A 21,330-nucleotide genomic window follows, 5' to 3' on the forward strand; every position below is an offset into this window, starting at 1 on the left:
TAAATTCACCAATGATATTGGAATTGAGAGACTACAAAAGAGAAATACATCTATAGTCAGGGTAGTTTCAAAGCATTTGATAACTACATAAAATGTCATAAAATAAGTAATAGAAATAAGAATTCTACGAAGTTGTTTTCTATTTATGACTGGAAAGAGTACCATGTCTTCCAGTGGCTATATTTTATAGAAAATTTCTGTTCTGGAGGAGTGACATTTTCTGTTTCGTAATTAACAAAAGTGCACTTAAAGGACCTAACAATTTTCAAAAACACACACAAATTATCACATCAGTTTATAAATAATTTTCTAGAGTTTGTTTTATGTGGTCCTTTTCCAGAACAAAGACAACATCTCCTCACTCCATCGTGGGTGGTTTATTATACTGTTGGCTTGGTTCCCACATTGTAAGTAAGGAAATGCTATTTAATGATAATTGACATTGTTATGGCAAATGTTTTGATTAGTATCATAATCAAGATCTTGGTTACACAATTATCGTTATTATTCCTATTTCATCTTGATAACAAGATGGGTCACTTAGTGATCCCAGAGACCTGTCGACTTAACCATTGATTGCCTGGTATAAAATGAGAATTGTGCTATTATATGTCAGAACTTTAAAAATGTGGTGGTAGGGTCACCAACTTATCTCAGTTTGCCTGGGAATTTCACAGAGTTAGCACTGAACATTTTACATCCTGGGAAATTTGTCGGTCTCAGGCAAACTGTGACATGCAAGCAGTGAAGTGGGGGATAAGATATTCACAGGAAGAGGAGAGTGATCAAAGGAGGGATAGAGATATTAGAAATACATGTGGAGTGGGACTAGAGTCTGGGAGTCAAAAAACCTGGACTCTCTCTATCTGATGGCATCTATCTGAGCTTCAGTTTCAGCCTTTAATAATTTGCTTGAGTCTTTTAAAAAAAAACTCTAAATATTAATACAATTGCATGTCTTTTGAAAACTACCATGTTGTATAAAAATGTTAGATCTTTTCATTTTTACCTTACAAACTAGCAGTCTGAACAGACCTGCCCATCTTCTTGAGAGCCATGGATTGTTGTAGTTTTGTTAACTTCATTAGATACTGTAGTTCATTGTGCTGTTTCTTGGGGTGAAGTTTTGGCTTCACAATTAAGTGTACTTTATGCTCACAGAAACATTATCTTCTCTATTCAAATCTGAGCAGCTATGTGGCATGGAGCAAAGATTACTAGATTAAGTTCCATCTCTGTCATGTATTAGCAGTGTGGGATGGAGTAAATCATCTAACTTTCTTAGCTTCGGTTTCTCTGTTTGAAAAATAGACAATAATTCTGTAAAACCTGTCTCAAAGTGTTGTTTTTATTCTAAAACTGGGGTATGTAAAAATGTAAAAACTATAAAGTAATATATACATTCCATATAAAAATATATTACGTATTATTATTAAATAAGCAGGAGGCCATTAGTTTGAGCCTGTTCTCATACTTCAGGTTCCTACCTAACAAACCACAGTCTAACTTGGTAAGTAAATAAACTAAAATCTAACTTAGGACTATGTTTTTGTAACAAATAGCCTGGTTTTCTATCAGTCATAGGCAGCCAACTCATCACACCATCCCCAAGTAAGGCAGTTGCCTAGCTATAGACAATTAGGTGATTTCTCTACTTTGTTTTCATGTTCAGTTTTATAAAAACTCACTGTTGGCTGGGTGCAGTGGCTTGCGCCTGTAATCCCAACACTTTGGGAGGCCAAGGCAGGCGGATCACAAGGTCAGGAGTTTGAGACCAGCCTGGCCAACATGGTGAAACCCCATCTCTACTAAAAATACAAAAATTATCTAGGGATGATATCAGGTACCTGTAGTCCCAGCTACTTGGGAGGCTGATGCAGGAGAATGACTTGAACCCGGAAGGCAGAGGTTGCAGTGAGCCACTGTGCTCCAGCCTCAGTGACAGAGTGAGACTCCGTCTGAAACAAACAAACAAAAAAAGCTCACTGTTAACATTGCTGGGAAAAGATCTCTGAGTCTCTTCTGGTTCTGAGTGCTGCCTAATTCATGATTGTTATTTGCTCAAATAAACTTAAATCTAACATTCTTAATTTTTTAAAAAAAATCATAACACTATACACACACACACACATATATATATACATATATATACATATATACAATCACAGATATTAACTTCAAGGTGTATATCAATAATTTGTCCTTCAATTACAATACCATAATATTGACAGTCCAGTGAGTTCTAAATAGGGAGGAATTATAAGCTTACACATGGACATAGAATGGTAAAGATGGAAAGACCCTTAGAAACCCTCTGATTCAACCCCTGACACTGATACTCTGAAGACCTGAAATACAAAGTGAATTGGATCTATTCCTACAGCTAGAGTTGGAGCCACACTTGAACCCTACTCTCTTGACCCTGAGAAAAAGATGTTAAATCACGGTCTTTTTACTATACCTCTTGGCTTCTCCTTTTAAGGCATCAAATTTAAAGTCAGGATCTTTGATTTTGCATAGTTATTCTGCATATCTTTATCTACTATTCCTGGAAAGGTTGAAACTTCTCAGTTTAAGAAACCACCAGATAGTTGTAAAATTCTTATGTATACAAAAGAGTTAAGGCATAATTATTTAATTCTGTAGCCAATAAACGGTCCCTAAGACAGAAAGGGTGAATATAAGACTGTTGCAACTGATACCTATGCAGCCTTCTTACATGCATATTCATGTCCACTATTCTTCTTTGGGTAAGACTATGACAGACAGTCTCTTTTCTTTATAAATGAACCAGTCTCAGGTACTCCTTTATAGTAATGCAAAATGGACTAATAGATTAGAATAGATCTAATAGAACAGAAAATCATTTTTTATAGAAAAGACCTTGGACAAAACCATGTTGCAGATAAAGATCTGTACAACAATAAACACATGAATTTCTCACTGACAGGGAGTCAGTGTGAGTTTATGGAGCTTTGCCCCCAAAGAGGTGTGTGTGTGAGCTGTCAGAGATAGAGAAACAGATATTAGAAATCTCTAATATCTAATAAATGAGGGATAGAGATATTAGAAATAGATTTGCATCAAGCTAGATGCAGGATGCCTAAGCAGGAAGATAAGGCAAAGCATCTACTGCATAAAAATTTGAAGTTTCACTCAGAGTAACCTGTAGTTGAGGGTAAGAAAGTACCCAAGGAAACTGAATGAAATTAGAAATGATTCTGTCAGGAAGTTGTGGTGAGAAGCTGTAAAGAAAAAAGAACTGGAGGGCTTTTGGGAAACCTCTAGTAAACAAAAGATCCTGAGCAAACTGGAGCTAAGTCAACATAGGAAAGTATGTTCATATGCTAGTATGTATGTATATGAACTGCCCTAAGGAGCTCATTAAATATATTCTGCAGTCTCATCCCAAAGACTCTTATTAAGTAGGTAGACAGGGTTGGTCTACCAATCTGAATTTTAACAAGTGCCCTTGGTGATTCAAATATAGAGTTTATGGCTCACACCTTCAGCAGCATGCTCTGTGACGTCTTTGTGTTTTTCTCAGTGTCCCCTTAGCCCCAGCCTCCAACCTCCAGCAAATATTCATCAAGTCCATTCACAGAGTTAAGGCTCTAGACACATTTCGTTAGGAACCATGAAAGAGCAAAAGACAACTGAAGTTTACTCTAAAGGTTTTAGGTGAAGACAGAACTTGGATCTCTATATGAATAGTCAAAATGATGATGGTTATGACGTCGATGATGGTAGTTATCTCATAAATGCTTAAATGTAGCAGGAACAATCCTAAAGGTTTTACACACTATTTTAGTCTATTCCTGCTGCTATAACAAAATAGACTGGATAATTTGTAAATAAGAGGAATTTATTTCTCACAGGTCTGGTGACTAGAAAGTCCAAGATCAAAGTGCCAGCAGATTCAGTGTTTGGTAAGGGTGTGCTGTTGGTTCCTCACATTGTGGAAGAGGTGAAGAGGCATTTAGGTGCTCCCTTCAACCTCTTTTATAAGGGCACAAATCCATTCATGAGGCCAGGGTCCTCATGACCTAATCACTTCCCAGAACCTCCCCAACCTCCCTAATGTTACCATGCCGGGTATTAGGTTCCAACATATGAATTTTGGAGGAACACATACATTCAAACTATGCACACATGTAGCAGGTAATCCTCTCAACAAAAATAGAAGTGCATCATCGTTATTTTCATGGTGCTTCAGAGGAAAACTTGGGTTTAGAAGGTAAAGCAATTTACCTAAGGTTACACATCCATGAAGCAGCAGAAATACAAGTCAAATGCAGCTTTCTTTGACTGCAAATTCCATGTCCTAACCCCTGTATTAATTGCTTATCACTATTTATCTTTGTGACAAGGCTTCTCTTCCTTTAAGACTCAAGTATCTCCTCAATTCTGAATAACTCACTGATTTCTGCTTCTCAGGAGCAATTTCTCTTCCAACTGTGTTGCCATCCATAACATTTTACACAACTCAGTTGTATCTGTGTTATACTTATCAGTTTATACATTGTTTCTCTGGCTCAACTGAGGGCTCCTGGAAGACAGGAGCTATATTTTGGTCTACCTTGCATTCCCTTGCCTGGCCACCAGCATCAACTTTATAAGTGTTGGCTGAATTTTACATTTAGATAAAGTTATCTTTCAAGGAATCATTTCCATAAAATGTTGTTATTGTTGTTGTTGTTTTCAATGCCAAGAAAAATTTAAAGATTATAAAGCTACAATTTGAAAGTGATGGAAGTGAAGTGGGGATAATGATTAGAGACACTGGTTTTTACTCTATCCTGTGATAGCAAATCTAGGGGAACATTGCTGAAGTTTGAAAGGAAGTTTTTAACTGCAAATAAGTTAACATGTGGAATTTATTATGTCAATTATTTATATGAACTGAAAGTAAAAATAGGCACAGGAAGGGTTTAGATAAATTCAAAGATGAGAGCTACATAACAAATTGTTAATAGCAAATTAGAGTGGTTCAGGGCATGTCTATCATTTCTCAAAAAAAAGGTGAACTGTCCTTTTCCCCTAAAAAGTCATTCAGTTCCAACATTAAGAGCTGAAGGGTGAAGAAGAAAAAAAAGATCTGAGTAAGGGGTTGGTAGAAATTAGTCATATTTAATTTGGTGCTTCCATTTCTATCTATAGGTATAGCTACTTACTTTTGTACTTGCATTTTGGTGCCCTGATATGCTAAGCAAGAATTGACACTAGGGCTAATTCATTGAGATTAGAAACACTGCATCAAGCTGCATGGAACACAGAGCAGACACTCAGTAAATAGTATTCAACAATAAACTGGATAATAGAAAACACAGTTACTTTTCATTTGGGTCACAGAGGATGCTTTCAAAAACTCAACATGATTTAACACCACTGCTATAAATCGCTGGAGTGAGTTGTTTTTTTCAAAATAGTTTAATCAAACTATGATATCTAATAAGATAAAAAGAAAACACTAATCATAGTAATCATGTTCAATTTACCAATATCATGGAATCATTTCCTGAGAATTTCCTAAGTTTTGATATGGTTAGATCTAAGTCACTGTGAAGACTTTAAGTCTTGAAGGGTTTAGAAAGTATTTTGAGCATCCTTTCTTTCTCCATATCCCAGTCTTGATGAACCTTCACCAAAAATACATCAAAGAGAAAAATACCATTTTAATTCAGAAAGATGTAGGAACATAGCATACACTCCCTAGATGGTCTTTCCCAGCGATTCTGTTATTGACTGTTGAAAAATTATCCTTAATAAAAAACATATTTATTAGATTTCCATATATGTACTTAGTATTAGCTATTTCATCAAGGAAGACTCTTGTATTATGTATCATATCCATTTCTCCAAAATCTTATTAGTGCATGTAATTTCACTTCCCTCTAGAAGTAGCAGTAAAGCTGGTTAAGTTGCAATTACCAATACAACTGCAATATAAAATTAGATGTGTATTTTCCACAGGCCCTTCTCATTTTGCCAACTCTCTGTGGGCATGGATAGTGCAAAGTTAAAATGCTTAAGATCAAGGTAATCAGATCACCACTAAGTAAAATGTAGTTGCCTATACAAGGTAATACTGTCCTCACCTGTGAAGAATGAAGAACCTGTAAGCAGTGCTATTGCCTGCTGTCCCTGTTGAGTTATTAGTAGGAAAAGAAAGAATGCTTGCCCTAGGCACACAAGCTATCACACTTGAAATAGATTTTTCCAAACATGCAATCTGATCATCCTCGCTGAATGTCTGTAAACTCAAAATTATCACCCAAGTTCCAAGTTGGAGTGAGATTTCTAGAAAAAAAAAAAGGCTCATAAGAATGGATGCATGGACACATACACACACACACTATTCAGTGCACCCAGACAAAGGGACAGATTGTGTCCTTTAATCAGCAACTAATTATCAAGTATTTACATAGCCTTTAGGATACAACCTATGCTGTGCCAGGTACTTGGGAGGAAGGGAATAGTAGAGAAATGAATGATATCATCCCTAAATCCAAAAGTTACATAGACTTTGTAAGGGAGACAAGACAAGGAGTAATTACTAAGTAAGTGATTTATTATAAATTTAATAAGTTGATTTACTATAAACAAGGCATAACAAACACTACATTATGAGTCACATTCATACAAATTGAACGCAGCAAATCTTCATTGGCTACTTCCTAAATACAAAGCTCACTGTAAGATGTTCTAGGGAATAAAAGGAGTAAAGTTCAGGCCTTATTGTTAAACAGAGAAGGAAATAAAGAAAATTATCTCGTGGTGGGCGTGTGACAAAGCCCTCTGCTTGTTGCTTTCAGTCCACTAACTGATTGATCACACATAGTAGTTCCCAGGGTAAATAACAGTAACTCCATTTTACGAATGAGGAAACTGGGGCTCAGAGTAACATCCAAGATTTTGCCAAGGCTAGAGTCTGGATTCTGTCTAGGAAGGCCTGTGTGGACTTGATCTCTGTGCCAGACTTTCTCCTTCTAGATCACTGCAATTCATGATGCTGGGCAGGAGTTACCACAGGCTGCTCCCTCAGTGATCCGTGAGAATCTGTCATTGGTTTGTTGCAAAATGGGAAACATAAGCCAATGTTGTGAGATTTTAAAAACTGAATTGATTAAATTGAAGGGATCGTCCATTTGTATGAAGCTGTTTCCTTCTTCCTTTTGTGATGTCAAAGGTCATTTGGAAAATAATGGTAGCAGTTGATGGTAGCTGCTGTTACTTTTTTAGCTTTTATTTTCTAGGAAACTAAACCTAAAATTGGTACTTGATGTCTGTTCTTCATGTAGTATTTTGATTTTCTTTCCTTTAAATGGTGCTTGAAATCCAAAATCTGGGAAGCATTAATTAAATTGATCATTTTGAGGTCAGTCTTGGCATAAGGTGTAGTGATGTGAAAAATTCTGGACTTTCAGTGAATTTTTAAAATGAGAAAAAAAATTCTGGACAGACTGGCTTTAGCTTTATATAATTTTCAAACACTTATTCATCCACAGTTTTTTAACAAATTGCACAAACCATAAGAAAATATTCCTGGAACCTTACACTTCTTAGATATCTTGGATAAATATAAAGATAAAAGCCAACATGAAGAATGAGGTCCACTTATATGAAAATAAGGCAAAACTGTCAACAAAGTACACCAAAGGAAAGAACTGTTACTCCGAATCAGTTTATTTTTCGACTTTAAAAGATAAACAAGCCCCATCCACTTCAGTTTGCTTTTCTTGTTGATATGAAACTACAGTGCAGCTGTCAACTGCGTCCCACCTCCATATCAACAGCACATTTAGTCTTTACCTCTTTCCAAACATGTATGCATCAGGTGAGGTAGGGAGAAGAAGTCTAGTGTGTCAATAATTTTTTTAAAAACCTAATCTCATTTTAGTGGCATTCACCACATGAGTCTATCTGGCAAATAATGAAGACAGAGTAGTGTTGGTAACGAAGGTGAGTTTCCCCTAAGAAAAATTTATGGCTCAGCCAGAGAGCCAAGAACATGGACTCTTCTGCTCTAATGTTTTTTTATGCCAATGGCATGTTTCCTTCTCTCAAACTCAAAGCTTAGAGATAGATTCTAACGAGAAGGACAAAGGATCACATACATCATCTGACTTGTGGTTATGCATTGCCTCAGTTAATGCCAGGAAAGTGGTGAAACGGGTGCTCCCAGGTCCCAACCCTACTGAAGATGAGGCAATTCCAGTGCAACTCAATCCAACATTTGTTAAACATCCCACGGGTTCAGCACACCTTGAGGCAAAGGCTCTCAGCTAAGTAAGGGAAGAGACTTTGTTTATTTACCTTTGTATTTCCTACTCCTAGTACAGTTCCTAGTACTAGTAGGTACTTAATACATTCTTAACGGATAAGTACATAGAAAGGTGTAAAAGGTATTCAGTAAATATGCATAGAATAAAGAACTGAATGTACTGTACTGGTTCAGTCTGTTATTTGAGAATCAAGACTGAGTCAATAGAAATGGACTTTTTTTTTTTAAGGAAAATATATGGTAATGTCATGATTACTTATAGTTCATTTTTTTTCTATGTATTTGTTCATCTGTCTCTGCAACTATCTATATTTATCTACCTATCTCTGGGTTTTTTTCATTTGTATTTCTTTCTCAGTGGCTTAAAAAAGCCACACAGAAAAGATTCAGAGGAAAAAAATGTACAGTTCAGTGTTTCCTTTGTCAAACAAGATTAGATCCATTCCTGTAACTTACTTAGCTTTTCTGCTCTTTCTCTTTCTTTTCTAGCCCCTGTCTCTGGCCCCTTTAGACCTCTGGCAGCAAGACCATGGCCTTGTAAGCTGTGAGAACACTCTGTGGTCCCTGTCATTTACTCTGACCCTGAAATTCTCTGTTAGACCACCAGGAACAGAATACATAGAAGGTGGTAAGGGTTTACCCTAGAAGATTTGCAGAATTGTTGGGCATAAAAGGAAAACTCTAGGCAAAAATCACCCACGTACTAAACAAGGCTTAGCTATACATTTAAAGGACAAAGAGAGCCCTGTTTCATTTGTTACAGTATCTTCAGTTTTATTTTATTTTTTCACATTCTGCTTTATAGACCGTTGGTCCAGATTGTTAAAGGAAAGAGGAGGTGCCACAGCTCAGCAAACTCTAATATGAAAGTGAATGATTTTCAGAATTTTCCTTGTTATGTGACACTCTTTACTGACTCTCAGGAGCACAGGTTGCCATAGTCTGCTCAGGCTTCTCACACCAACCTCCCATTGACCTATGACCATATCCATAAGCAACAGAAACCATACTTCATAGCTGGCAGCCTCACTGCACACACAGGCCAGCATGACTGCCTCTTGTCAGCATAGGGACCACCTGAAGGACAGACCCTTACTCAAGAGCCCTCTCCTCACTGCACAGTGGAGCAGATCTGGATCAGCTCTGACTTTGTTGCTTGTTCCCAAGACTTCCTTGGGATACATCCTCTGTACAAAGAATAATTTCTTTCCTATAGCCCAAGCTCTACTCTCAATGCAAGACCTGTCATGCCCCCAGTGAGCCTCACACTTTGTCAATATCATGAGCAAAGCTTCCTTCTGACATTTGCCTTTTTTTGCCAATTTTTTTTTTTTTTGAGATGGAGTCTTGCTCTGTCACCCAAACTGGAGTGCAGTGGCGCAATCTCGGCTGACCGCAACCTTTGCCTCCCAGGTTCAAGTGATTCTTCTGCCTCAGCCTCCCAAGCAGCTGGGAATACAGGCACGTACCACCATGCCCTGCTAATCTTTTGTATTTTTAGTAAAGACAGAGTTTCACCATGTTGAGGGCTCACCATGTTGAACTCCTGACCTCAAGTGATCTGCCCAAATTGGCCTCCAAACAGCTGGACCTGGGATGGTCCAGCTCTGGGGAGGAAGGGCATTGCCATTACTGGGGCAGTCCACCACTACCGAGGCAGTCAGCCATTACTGAGGCAGTTCACCATTACCGAGGAAGTCCACCATTACCGAGGAAGTCCACCATTACTGAGGCAGTTCTAACTATACTTCTATAAACAAAACCAAAAGGAAGTTCACACAGCAGCTTGGCAGAGCCCACAGCAGCTCAGCAATGCCTCTGCTGGCAGACTACAACCTGGTTACCTACTCGCAGGGCAGGGCATCTCTGAAAAAAGGCAGCAGCACATCAGGAACTTATAAATAAAGCCCCACCTTCCCAGGACAGAGCACCTGGGGGAAAAAGGTGGTTATGAGTTCCGCTGCAGCAGACTTAAACATACCTGCCCAGCAGCTCTGAATGGAACAGCGGAGCTCACAGCTTAGCACTTGAGCTCCTATAAGGGACAGACTGTCTCCTCAAGCAGCTCCCCAACCCCTGTATACCCAGAGACACCTCATAAAGGAGAGCTCAGGCTGACATCTGGAAGGTATCCTTCTGGGACAAAGATAACAGAAGAAGAAACTGTCAGCAATCCGTACTGTACTGCACCTGCCTCAGGTGATCCCCAGGCAAGCAGGGTCTGGACTGGACCTCCAGCAGTCCTACAGCAGAGGGGCCTGACTGTTAGAAGGAAAACTAAAAAAACAGAAATAAATAACTTCATTATCAACAAAAAGGACATCCACTCAGAGAACTCATCTGAAAGTCACCAACTACAAAGACAACATGTAGATAAATCCACAAAGATGGGAAGAAACCAGTGCAAAAAGGATGAAGATACCCAAAACCAGAACACCTCTCCTCCTTCTAGGGATCACAACTCCTCACTAGCAAGGGAACAAGGCTGGATGGAGAATGAGTCTAATGAATTGACAAAAACAGGCTTCAGAAAGTGAGTAATAAGAAAATTCTCTGAACTAAAAGAACATGTTCTAACCCAATGCAAAGAAACTAAGAACCTTGAAAAAAGATTTGATGAAATGCTAATGAGAATAAATAGCTTAGAGAGGAACATAAATAAATTGATGGAGCTGAAAAACACAACACGAGAACTTGGCAAAGCACACACAAGTTTCAATAGCCGAATTGACCAAGCAGAAGAAAGGATATCAGAGGTTGAAGATCAACTCAATGAAATAAAACAAGAAGGCAAGATTAGAGAAAAAAGAGTAAAAAGAAACAAACAAAACCTCCAAGAAATATGGGATTATGTGAAAGACCTAATCTACATTTGATCGGTGTACCTGAATGTGACAGAGAAATGAATACGAGCTGGAAAACACTCTTCAGGATATTATCCAGGAGACCTTCCCCAACCCAGCAAGGCAGGCCAATATTCAAGTCCAGGAAATACAGAGAACACCACAAAGATATTCCTCAAGAATAGCAACCCCAAGGCACATAATCATCAGATTCACTAGGGTTGAAATGAAGGAAAAAATGCTAAGGGCAGCCAGAGAGAAAGGTCGGGTTACCCACAAAGGGAAGCCCATCAGACTCACAGCAGATCTCTCAGTAGAAACCCATAAGCCAGAAGAGAGTGGGGGCCAATATCTAACATCCTTAAAGAAAAGAACCTTTAACCTAGAATTTCATATCCAGCCAAACTAAGCTTCATAAGCGAAGAAGAAATAAAATCCTCTATGAATAAGCAATTGCTCAGAGATTTTATAACCACCAGGTCTGCTTTACAAGAGCTCCTCAAAGAAGTACTAAACATAGAAAGGAACAACCAGTACCAGCCACTCCAAAAACATACCAAATGGTAAAGAGCATTGACACAATGAAGAAAATGCATCAACTAATGGGGAAAACAACCAGCTAGCATTAAAATGGCAGGATCAAATTCACACATAGCAGTATTAACCTTAAATGTAAATGGGCTAAATGCCCCAATCAAAAGACACAGACTGGCAAATTGGATAAAAAGTCAAAACCCATCAGTGTGCTGTATCCAGGAAACCCATCTCACATGCAAGGATACACATAGGCTCAAAATAAAGGGATAGAGGAAGATTTACCAAGCAAATGGAGAGCAAAAAAAAGCAGGAGTTGCAATCCTAGTCTCTGATAAAATAGACTTCAAACTAACAAAGATCAAAAGAGACAAAGGGCATTATATAATGGTAAATGGATCAATGCAACAAGAAGAGCTAACAATGCCAAATATATACAAACCCAATACAAGACCTACAAAGAGACTTAAACTCCCATACAATAATATTGGGAGACTTTAACACTTTACTGTCAATATTAGACAGATCAATGAGAGAGAAAATTAACAAGGATATCCAGGACTTGAACTCAGATCTGGACCAAGCAAACCTAATAGACATCTACAGAACTTTCCACCCCAAATTCACAGAATATACATTCTTCTCAGCACTGCATTGCACCTACTCTAAAATTGACCACATAATTGGAAGTAAATCACTCCTCAGCAAATATAAAAGAATGGAAATCAAAACAAACAGTCTCTCAGACCACAGTGCAATCAAATTTGAACTCAGAATTAAGAGACTAACTCAGAACCACACAGCTTCATGGAAACTGAACAACTGGCTGCTAAATGTCTACTGGATAAACAGTGCAATGAAGGCAGAAATAAATATGTTCTTGGAAACCAATGAGAACGAAGACACAATGTACCAGAATCTCTGGGACAAATTTAAAGCAGTGTCTAGAGGAAAATTTATAGCAATAAATGCCCACATGAGAAGCAAGGAAAGATCTAAAATTGACACCCTATCATCAAAATTGAAAGAGCTAGAGGAGCAAGATAAAAAAAAAAAAACTCAAAGACTAGCCGAAGACAAGAAATAACTAAGATCAGAGCAGAACTAAAGGAGATAGAGATATTAAAAACACTTCAAAAAATCAATAAATCTAGGAGCTGGTTTTTTGAATACATCAAGAAAATAGACATACTGCTAGCCAGATTAATAAAAGAGTAAGGGAGAAGAATCAAATAGATGCAATCAAAAATGATAAAGGGGATATCACCACTGATTCTATAGAAATACAAACTACAATCAGAGATTACTACAAACAACTCTATGCACATAAATCAGTAAACCTGGAAGAAATGGATAAATTCCTGGACACTTGCACTCTCCCAAGCTTAAACCAGGAAGAAGTTGAAACCTTGAATAGGCCAATAACAAGGGCTGAAGTTGAGGCAGCAATTAATAGCCTACCAACCAAAAAAAAGTCCAGGTCCAGACAGGTTCACAGCTAAATTCTACCAGATGTACAAAAAGGAGCTGGTATCATTCCTTCTGAGACTATTCCAAACAATCCAAAAAGAGGGAATCCTTCCCAAATCATTTTATGAGACCAACATCATCCTGATACCAAAACCTAGCAGACACTCAACAAGAAAAGAAAACTTCAGGCCAATATCCATGATGAGCATAGATGCAAAAATCTTCAACAAAATACTGGCAAACCAATTGCAACAGCACATCAAAAAGCTTATCCATCACGATCAAGTAGGCTTCATCCCAGAGATGCAAGGCTGGTTCAACATACACAAGTCTATAAACGTAATTCACCACATAAACAGAACCAAAGACAAAAACCACATCATTATCTCAATTGAGGCAGAGAAGGCTTTCGACAAAATTCAACAGCACTTTATGCTAAAAACTCTCAATAGGTATTGATGGAACGTATCTCAAAATAATAAAAGCTATTTAGGACAAACCCACAGCCAATACCATACTGAATGGGCAAAAATTCGAAGCATTTCCTTTGAAATCTGGCACTAGACAAGGATGCTCTCTCTTACCACTCCTATTCAATATAGTATTTGAAGTTCTAGCCAGAGCAATCAGGCAAGAAAAAGAAATAAATGGTATTCAATTAGGAAAGGAGGAAGTCAAATTGTCTCTATTTGCAGACAACATGATTCTATATTTAGAAGACCCCATTGTCTTAGCCCAAAATCTCCTGATATGGATAAGCAACTTCAGCAAAGTCTCAGGATACAAAGATCAATGTGCAGAAATCAGAAGCATTCCTATACACCAATAATAGACTTAAAGAGAGACAAATCATAAGCAAACTCCCATTCACAATTGCTACAAAGAGAATATAAAATACCTAGGAATACAACTAACAAAGAATGTAAAGGACCTCTTCAAGGAGAACTACAAATCACTGCTCAACAAAACAGATGGAAAAACATTCCATACTCATGGTTAGAAATAATCAGTATTGTGAAATGGCCATACTGCCCAAAGTAATTTTTAGATTCAATGCTCTCCCCATCAAGCCACCAATGACCCTCTTCACAGAAGTGGAAAGAACAACCTTAAACTTCATATGAGACCAAAAGAGAAGCCACATAGCCAAGTCAATTCTAAGCAAAAAGAACAAAGTTGGAGGCATCATTCTACCTGACTTCAAACTATACTACAAGTCTACAGTAATCAAAACAGCATGATACTAGTACCAAAACAGATATAGACCAATGGAAAGAACAGAGGCCTTGGAAGCAACGTCACACATCTACAACCATCTGATCTTTGACAAACCTGACAAAAGCAAACAGTGGGGAAAGGATTCCCTGTTTAATAAATGGTGTTGGGAAAACTGACTAGCCATGTGCAGAAAACAGAAACTGGACCCCTTCCTGACACCTTACACTAAAATTAACTCCAGATGAATTAAAGACTTAAATGTAAGACCTAACACCATAAAAACTCTAGAAGAAAACCTAGGCAAAACCATTCAGGACATCGGCATAGGTAAGGACTTCATGACTAAAACACCAAAAGCATTGGCAACAAAAGCCAAAATAGACAAATGGGATCTAATTAAACTCCAGAGCTTCTGCACAGCAAAAGAAACAATCATTAGAGTGAACAGGCAACAAACAGAATGGGAAAAAAATTTTTCCCTCTACCCATCTGACAAAGAGCTAATATCCAGAATCTACAAAGAAATAAAACAGATTTACAAGACAAGACAAAACAAACAAACCCATTCAAAAGTGGGCAAAGGATATGAACAGACACTTTTCAAAAGAAGACATAAATGCAGCCAACAAACATGAAAAAATGCTCATCATCACTGGTCATTAGAGAAATGCAAATCAAAACCACATTGAGAAACCATCTCATGCCAGTTAGAATGACAATCATTAAAAAATCTGGAGACAACAGATGCTGGAGAGGATGTGGAGAAATAGGAACACTTTTACACTGTTGGTTGGAGTGTAAATTAGTTCAACCATTGTGGAAGACTGTGTGGCGATTCCTCAAGGAGTTAGAAATAGAAATTCCATTTGACTCAGCAATCCCATTACTGGATACATATCCAAAGGAATATAAATCATTCTATTATAAAGACAGATGCACATGTATGCATATGTTCACTGCAGCACTACTTACAATAAGCAAAGACCTGGAACCACCCAAATGTCCACTGATGATAGACTGGACAAGGAAAATGTGGCACATATACACCATGGAATACTATATAGCCATAAAAAACAATGAGTTCGTGTCCTTTGTAGGGACATGAATGAATCTGGAAACCATCATTCTCAGCCAACTGACACAAGAACAGAAAGTTAAACACTACATGTTCTCACTCATAGGTGGGTATTGAACAATAAGAACACATGGACACAGGGAGGGGAGCATCACACACTGGCGTCTGCTGGAGGAACTAGGGGCATGACAGCCAGGGGTAGGGAGGTTGGGGAGGGATAACATGGGGATAAACGCCAGATATAGGTGACGGGGATGGAGGCAGCAAACCACATTGCCATTTATGTACCTATGCAACAATCCTGCATGTTCTGCACATGTATCTCAGAATTTAAAGCACAATAGAATATATACATATATATTTTATATATATACAATACTATATGGACAACTCGTGACACAACATTACCCATCTTATCCAGTAGAGGGCAATGACACACACACACAAGGATATTCATATTCTCTTTAAGACTTCAAAAACCACAAATTTAAAAGTGAGAAACGCTTTTGGTATTATGCTAACAAAATAAAACAATCTTTCTGGATTCAGATGATTTCATTTCTTTTACTCTTTTATCTATAACATTGATATGTATACAAAGAATCTTAGACTCCTTTGAGGGTTTCCAATGTGTAGACCTGTGTTCTAAATTCTCTACTAGAATTGCCACTTGCCCATTTGCTAAAAGTGAGGAATTATTCCAACTTAGCCAATGGGAAAAGAACATTGTTTTCACTGGTTTCATTACCTTGGTCCTGTGCAGAAGAATTTCCATAGAACTGGTGAGGGTGTGGCCCCGATTGGAGAGAGGCCTAGAAGGGTTTCCATGGTGGGGGAGAGTCTGGAGAAAGACTTGGAAAAACAACGTGGACCATTGTTTCCTTAGCCTGCTTTGGCTCCCCTCAGTCTGCTCTGTGAAGACACTGAATCCATTGACTAAGTCACTGACATTTTCCTAGCACAGGGTAAGTCTCCCAGGGATAAGGGAAAGAGAGAGTCATGGTGAATGAGTACCCACAGCAGAGTATATCCACTGTGGGTGTCTCCTTTCCATTCTGAACTTACAACTTTTAGGCAGAGAAACAGTCTGAAGATGTGAATAAGTACATGGCATTTGCCCCTGAAAAACACAAATTATAATATAAGACAGTCAGATTCCTGGGCAAGATGGCCAAATAGGAACAGCTTTGGTCTGCAGCTCCCAGCGAGACCAAAACAGAAAGCAGGTGATTTCTGCATTGCTAACTGAGGTACCTGGTTCATCTCATTGGGACTGGTCAGACCAGTGGGTGTAGCCCATGAGGGGTGAGCAGAAGCAGGGTGGGGCACTGCCTCAACCGGGAAGTGCAAAGGGCTGGAGAACTCCCTCCCCTAGCCAAGGGGAGCCGTGAGGGACTGTTCTGTGAGGGATGGTGCATTCCAGCCTGGATACTATGCTTTTCCCACTATCTTCACAACCCACAGACAAGGAGATTCCCTTGGGTGCCTATGCCAAAAGGGCCCTGAGTGTCAAGCACAAAACCAAGGGGCTGTTTGGGTAGACATTGAGTTAGCAGCAGGGGTTTTTTTTCATACCCCAGTGACATCTGGAATGCCAGTGAGATAAACTGTTCACTCCCCTGGAAAGAGAGTTGAAGCCAGGGAGCCAAGTGGTCTTTCTCAGTGGACCCCACCCCCACGGAGCTCAGCAAGCTAAGATCCACAGTCTTGAAATTCTCACTGCCCACAAAGCACTCTGAAGTTGACCTGGGATGCTCAAGCTTGATGTGGGGAGGGGTGTCCACCATTACTGAGGCTTGAGTAGGCAGTTTTCCCCTCACAGTGTAAACAAAGCCACATAGAAGTTCAGACTACACAGCACCTCAAAGCTGCTATAGCTAGACTGCCTCTCTAGATCCCTCCTCTCTGGGCCAGGCATCTCTGAAAGAAAGGCAGGAGCCCCAGTCAGGGACATATAGATAAAACTCCCATCTCCCTGGGACACAGCACCTGGGGGAAGGGGTGGCTCTGGGCACAGCTTCAGCAGATTTAAATGTTCCTGCCTGCCAGCTCTGAAGCAAGCAGTGGATCTCCCAGCACAGTGCTTGAGCTCTGCTAAGGGACAGACTGCCTCCTCAAGTGAGTCCCTGACCCTTGTGACTTCTGACTGGGAGATACCACCCAGCAGGAGTTGACGGACACCTCATACAGGAAAGCTCCAGCTGGCATCTTGCAGGTGCCTCTCTGGGATGAAGCTTTCAGAGGAAGGAGCAGGCAGCAATCTTTGCTGTTCTGCAGCCTCCACTGGTGATACCCAGGCAAACAGAGTCTGGAGTGGACTCCCAGCAAACACCACCAAAGCTGCAGAAGAGGAATCTGACTGTTAGAAGGAAAACTAACAAACAGAAAGGAATAGCATCAACATCAACATAAAGGACAACCACACAAAAGCTCCATCCAAAGGTCACCAACATCAAAGACCAAAGGTAGATAAATCCATGAAGATGAGAAAAAAACAGTGCAAAAATGCTGAAAATTCTGAAAACCAGAATGCCTCTTCTCCTCCAAAGGATTACAGTTCCTTACCAGCAAGGGAACAAAACTGGATGGAGAATGAATTTGACAAATTGACAGAAGTGGGCTTCAGAAGGTGGGTAATTACAAACTCCTCTAGCTAAAGAAGTGTGTTCTAATCCAATGCAAGGAAGCTAAGAACCTTGATAGGAGGTTGGAGAAATTGCTAACAGAATAACCAGTTTAGAGAAGAACATAAATGACCTGATGGAACTGAAAAACACAGCATAAAAACTTCGTGAAGCATACACAAGTATCAATGGCTGAATCTATTAAGCAGAAGAAAGGATATCATAGATTGAAGATCAATTTAATGAAATAAAGCATGAAGACAAGATTAGAGAAGAAAAGAATGAAAACGAATGAACAAAGCATCCAAGAAATGTGGGACTATGTGAAAAGACCAAACCTATGTTTGATTGGCTTACCTGAAAGTGACAGGGAGAATGGAACCAAGTTGGAAAACACACTTAAGGATATTATCCGGGAGAATTTCCCCAACCTAGCAAGACAAGCCAAGATTCAAATTCAGGAAATACAGAGAACACCACAAAGATACTCCTCAAGAAGAGCAACCCCAAGACACATAATCATTAAATTCACAAAGGTTGAAATGTAGGAAAAAATGTTAAGGGCAGACAAAAAGAAAGGCCGGGTTACCCATAAAGAGAAGCCCATCAGACTAACAGCAGATCTTGGCAGACACCCTGCAAGCCAGAAGAGTGGGAGCCAATATTCAATATTCTTAAATAAAAGAATTTTCAACCCATAATTTTACATTCAGCCAAACTAAGCTTCATAAGTGAAGGAGAAATAAAATACTTGCAGATAAGCAAATTCAGAGGGATTTTGTCACCAACAGACCTGCCTTACAAGAGCTCCTGAAGAAAGCCCTAAACATGGAAAGGAAAAACCTGTACCAGCCATTGCAAAAACAAACCTAAATATACAAACCATCTACACTACGAAGAAACTATATCAACTAATGTGCGAAATCACTAGCAAGTATCATAATGACAGGATCAAATTCACACATAACAGTATTAACCTTAAGTGTAAACAGGCTAAATATCCCAATTAAAAGACAAAGACTGGCCAATTGGATAGAGTCAAACCTTACCAGTATGCTGTATTCAGGAGACCTATCACGTGCAAAGACACAGATAGGCTTAAAATAAAGAGATGGAGGAAGATTTACCAAGGAAATGGAAGGTGCGTGCACACACACACACATACACACAGCAGGGGTTGTAATCCCAGTCTCTGATAAAACAGACTTTAAACCAACAAAGATCAAAAAAGAAAAAAAGGGAATTACATAATGGTAAAGAGATCAATGCTACAAGAAGAGCTAACTATCCTAAATACATATATGCATCCAATACAGGAGCACCCAGCTTCATAAAGCAAGTTCTTAGAGACGTACAAAGAGACTTGGACTCCCACACAATAACAGTGGAGCCTTTAACACCCCACTGTCAATATTAGACAGATCCATGAGACAGAAAATTAACAAGGATATTCAGGACGTAAACTTACCTCTGGTCCAAGCAGACCAAATGCACATCTACAGAACTCTCCACCCCAAATAAACAGAATATACATTCTTCTCAACACCACATCACACTTACTCTAAAATCAACCACAAAATTGGAAGTAAAATACTCCTCAGCAAATGCAAAAGAACAGAAATCATAACACACAGTCTCTCAGACCACAGTGCAATCAAATTAGAATTCAGGATTAAGAAACTCACTCAAAACTGCACAACTATATGGAAACTGAACAACCTGCTCCTGTATGACTAGTGAGTAAATAACAAAATGAAGGCAGATATAATTTCTTTGAAACCAATGAGAACAAATACACAAAGTACCAGAATCACTTGACACAACAAAAGCAGTGTTTAGAGGGAAATTTGTAGCACTGAAACCTCACAGGACAAAGTGGGAAAGATCTAAAATCAACACCCTAACATCATAATTAAAAGAATTAGAGAAGCAAGAGCAAACAAATTCAAAGCTAGCAGAAGATGAGAAACAACTAAGATCAGAGCAGAACTGAAGGTGTTAGAGACATGAAAAACCCTTCAAAAAATAAATGAATCCAAGAGCTGGTTTTTTGAAAAGATTAACAAAATAATAGACCACTAGCCAGACTAATAAAGAAGAAAAGAGAGAAGAATCAAATAGACACAATAAAAAATGATAAAGGGGACATCACCACTGATCTCACAGAAATACAAACTACCAATCAGAGAATACTATAAACACTTCTCTGCAGATCAACTAGAAAATCTAGAAGAAATGGATAAATTCCTGTACACATACAGCCTCCCAAGACTAAACCAGGAAGAAGTCAAGTCCTTAAATAGACCAATACTGAGTTCTGAAGTTGAGGCAGTAATTAATAGCCTACCAACCAAAAAATGCCCAGGACCAGACAGACTCACAGCTGAATGCTAGCAGAGGTACAGAGAGGAGCTGGTACCATTTCTTCTGAAACCATTCCAAACAACAAAAAAAGAGGGACTCCTTCCTAACTCATTTTATGAGGCCAGCATCATCCTCATACCAAAACCTGGCAGAGATACAACAACAACAAAAAATTTCAGGCCAATATCCTTGATGAACATCAATGCAAAAATCCTCAAAAAAATACTAGCAAACCAAATCCAGAAGAACATTAAAAAGCTTACCCATCACCATAAAGTTAGCTTCATCTCTGGGATGCAAAGCTAGTTCAACATATGCAAATCAATAAATATAATCCATCACATAAACAGAACCAATGACAAAAGCCATATGATTATCTCAATAGATGCAGAAAGGGCTTTTGATAAAATACAACACCGCTTCATGCTAAAAATACTCGGTAAACTAGATATTGATGGAACATATCTCAAAATAATAAGAGCTATTTATGACAAAGTCACAGCCAATACCATACTGAATGGGCAAAAGCTGGAAGCATTCCCTTTGAAAACTGGCACAAGACAAGGATGTCCTCTCCACCACTCCTATAGTATTGAGAGTTCTGGCCAGGGCAATCAGGCAAGAGAAAGAAACAAAAAGTATTCAAATAGGAAGAGAGGAAATCAAATTGTCTCTGTTTGCAGATGACATATAGTATATTTAGAAGACCCCATTGTCTCAGCAAAAAAACTCTTTAAGCTGATAAGCAGCTTCAGCAAATCTTGGGATACAAAATCAATATGCAAAAATCACAAGCATTCTTATACACCAATAATAGACAAACAGAGAGCCAAATCATGAGCAAACTCCCATTCACAATAGCTACAAAGAGAATAAAATACCCACGAATACACTTTATAAGGGATGTGAAGGACCTCT

General features: G+C 38.8%; 1 long non-coding RNA gene across 1 annotated transcript in view; it reads right to left on the reverse strand.

Moving 5' to 3' along the window:
• Positions 1-1,895: 1,895 nt before the first annotated feature.
• The window catches only part of LOC135268312 (uncharacterized), a 116,589-nt gene continuing 97,154 nt past the window's right edge, over positions 1,896-21,330 (reverse strand). Inside the window, exon 3 of the long non-coding RNA XR_010336568.1 lies at positions 1,896-1,958. This is a non-coding gene — a long non-coding RNA (uncharacterized LOC135268312). The remainder of the gene's footprint in view (positions 1,959-21,330) is intronic.

The sequence above is a fragment of the Aotus nancymaae genome, unplaced genomic scaffold, assembly GCF_030222135.1.
Source record: "Aotus nancymaae isolate 86718 unplaced genomic scaffold, 86718_ANA_hifiasm-v0.15.2.pri h1tg000040l, whole genome shotgun sequence".
Taxonomy (NCBI): Eukaryota; Metazoa; Chordata; class Mammalia; order Primates; family Aotidae; genus Aotus; species Aotus nancymaae.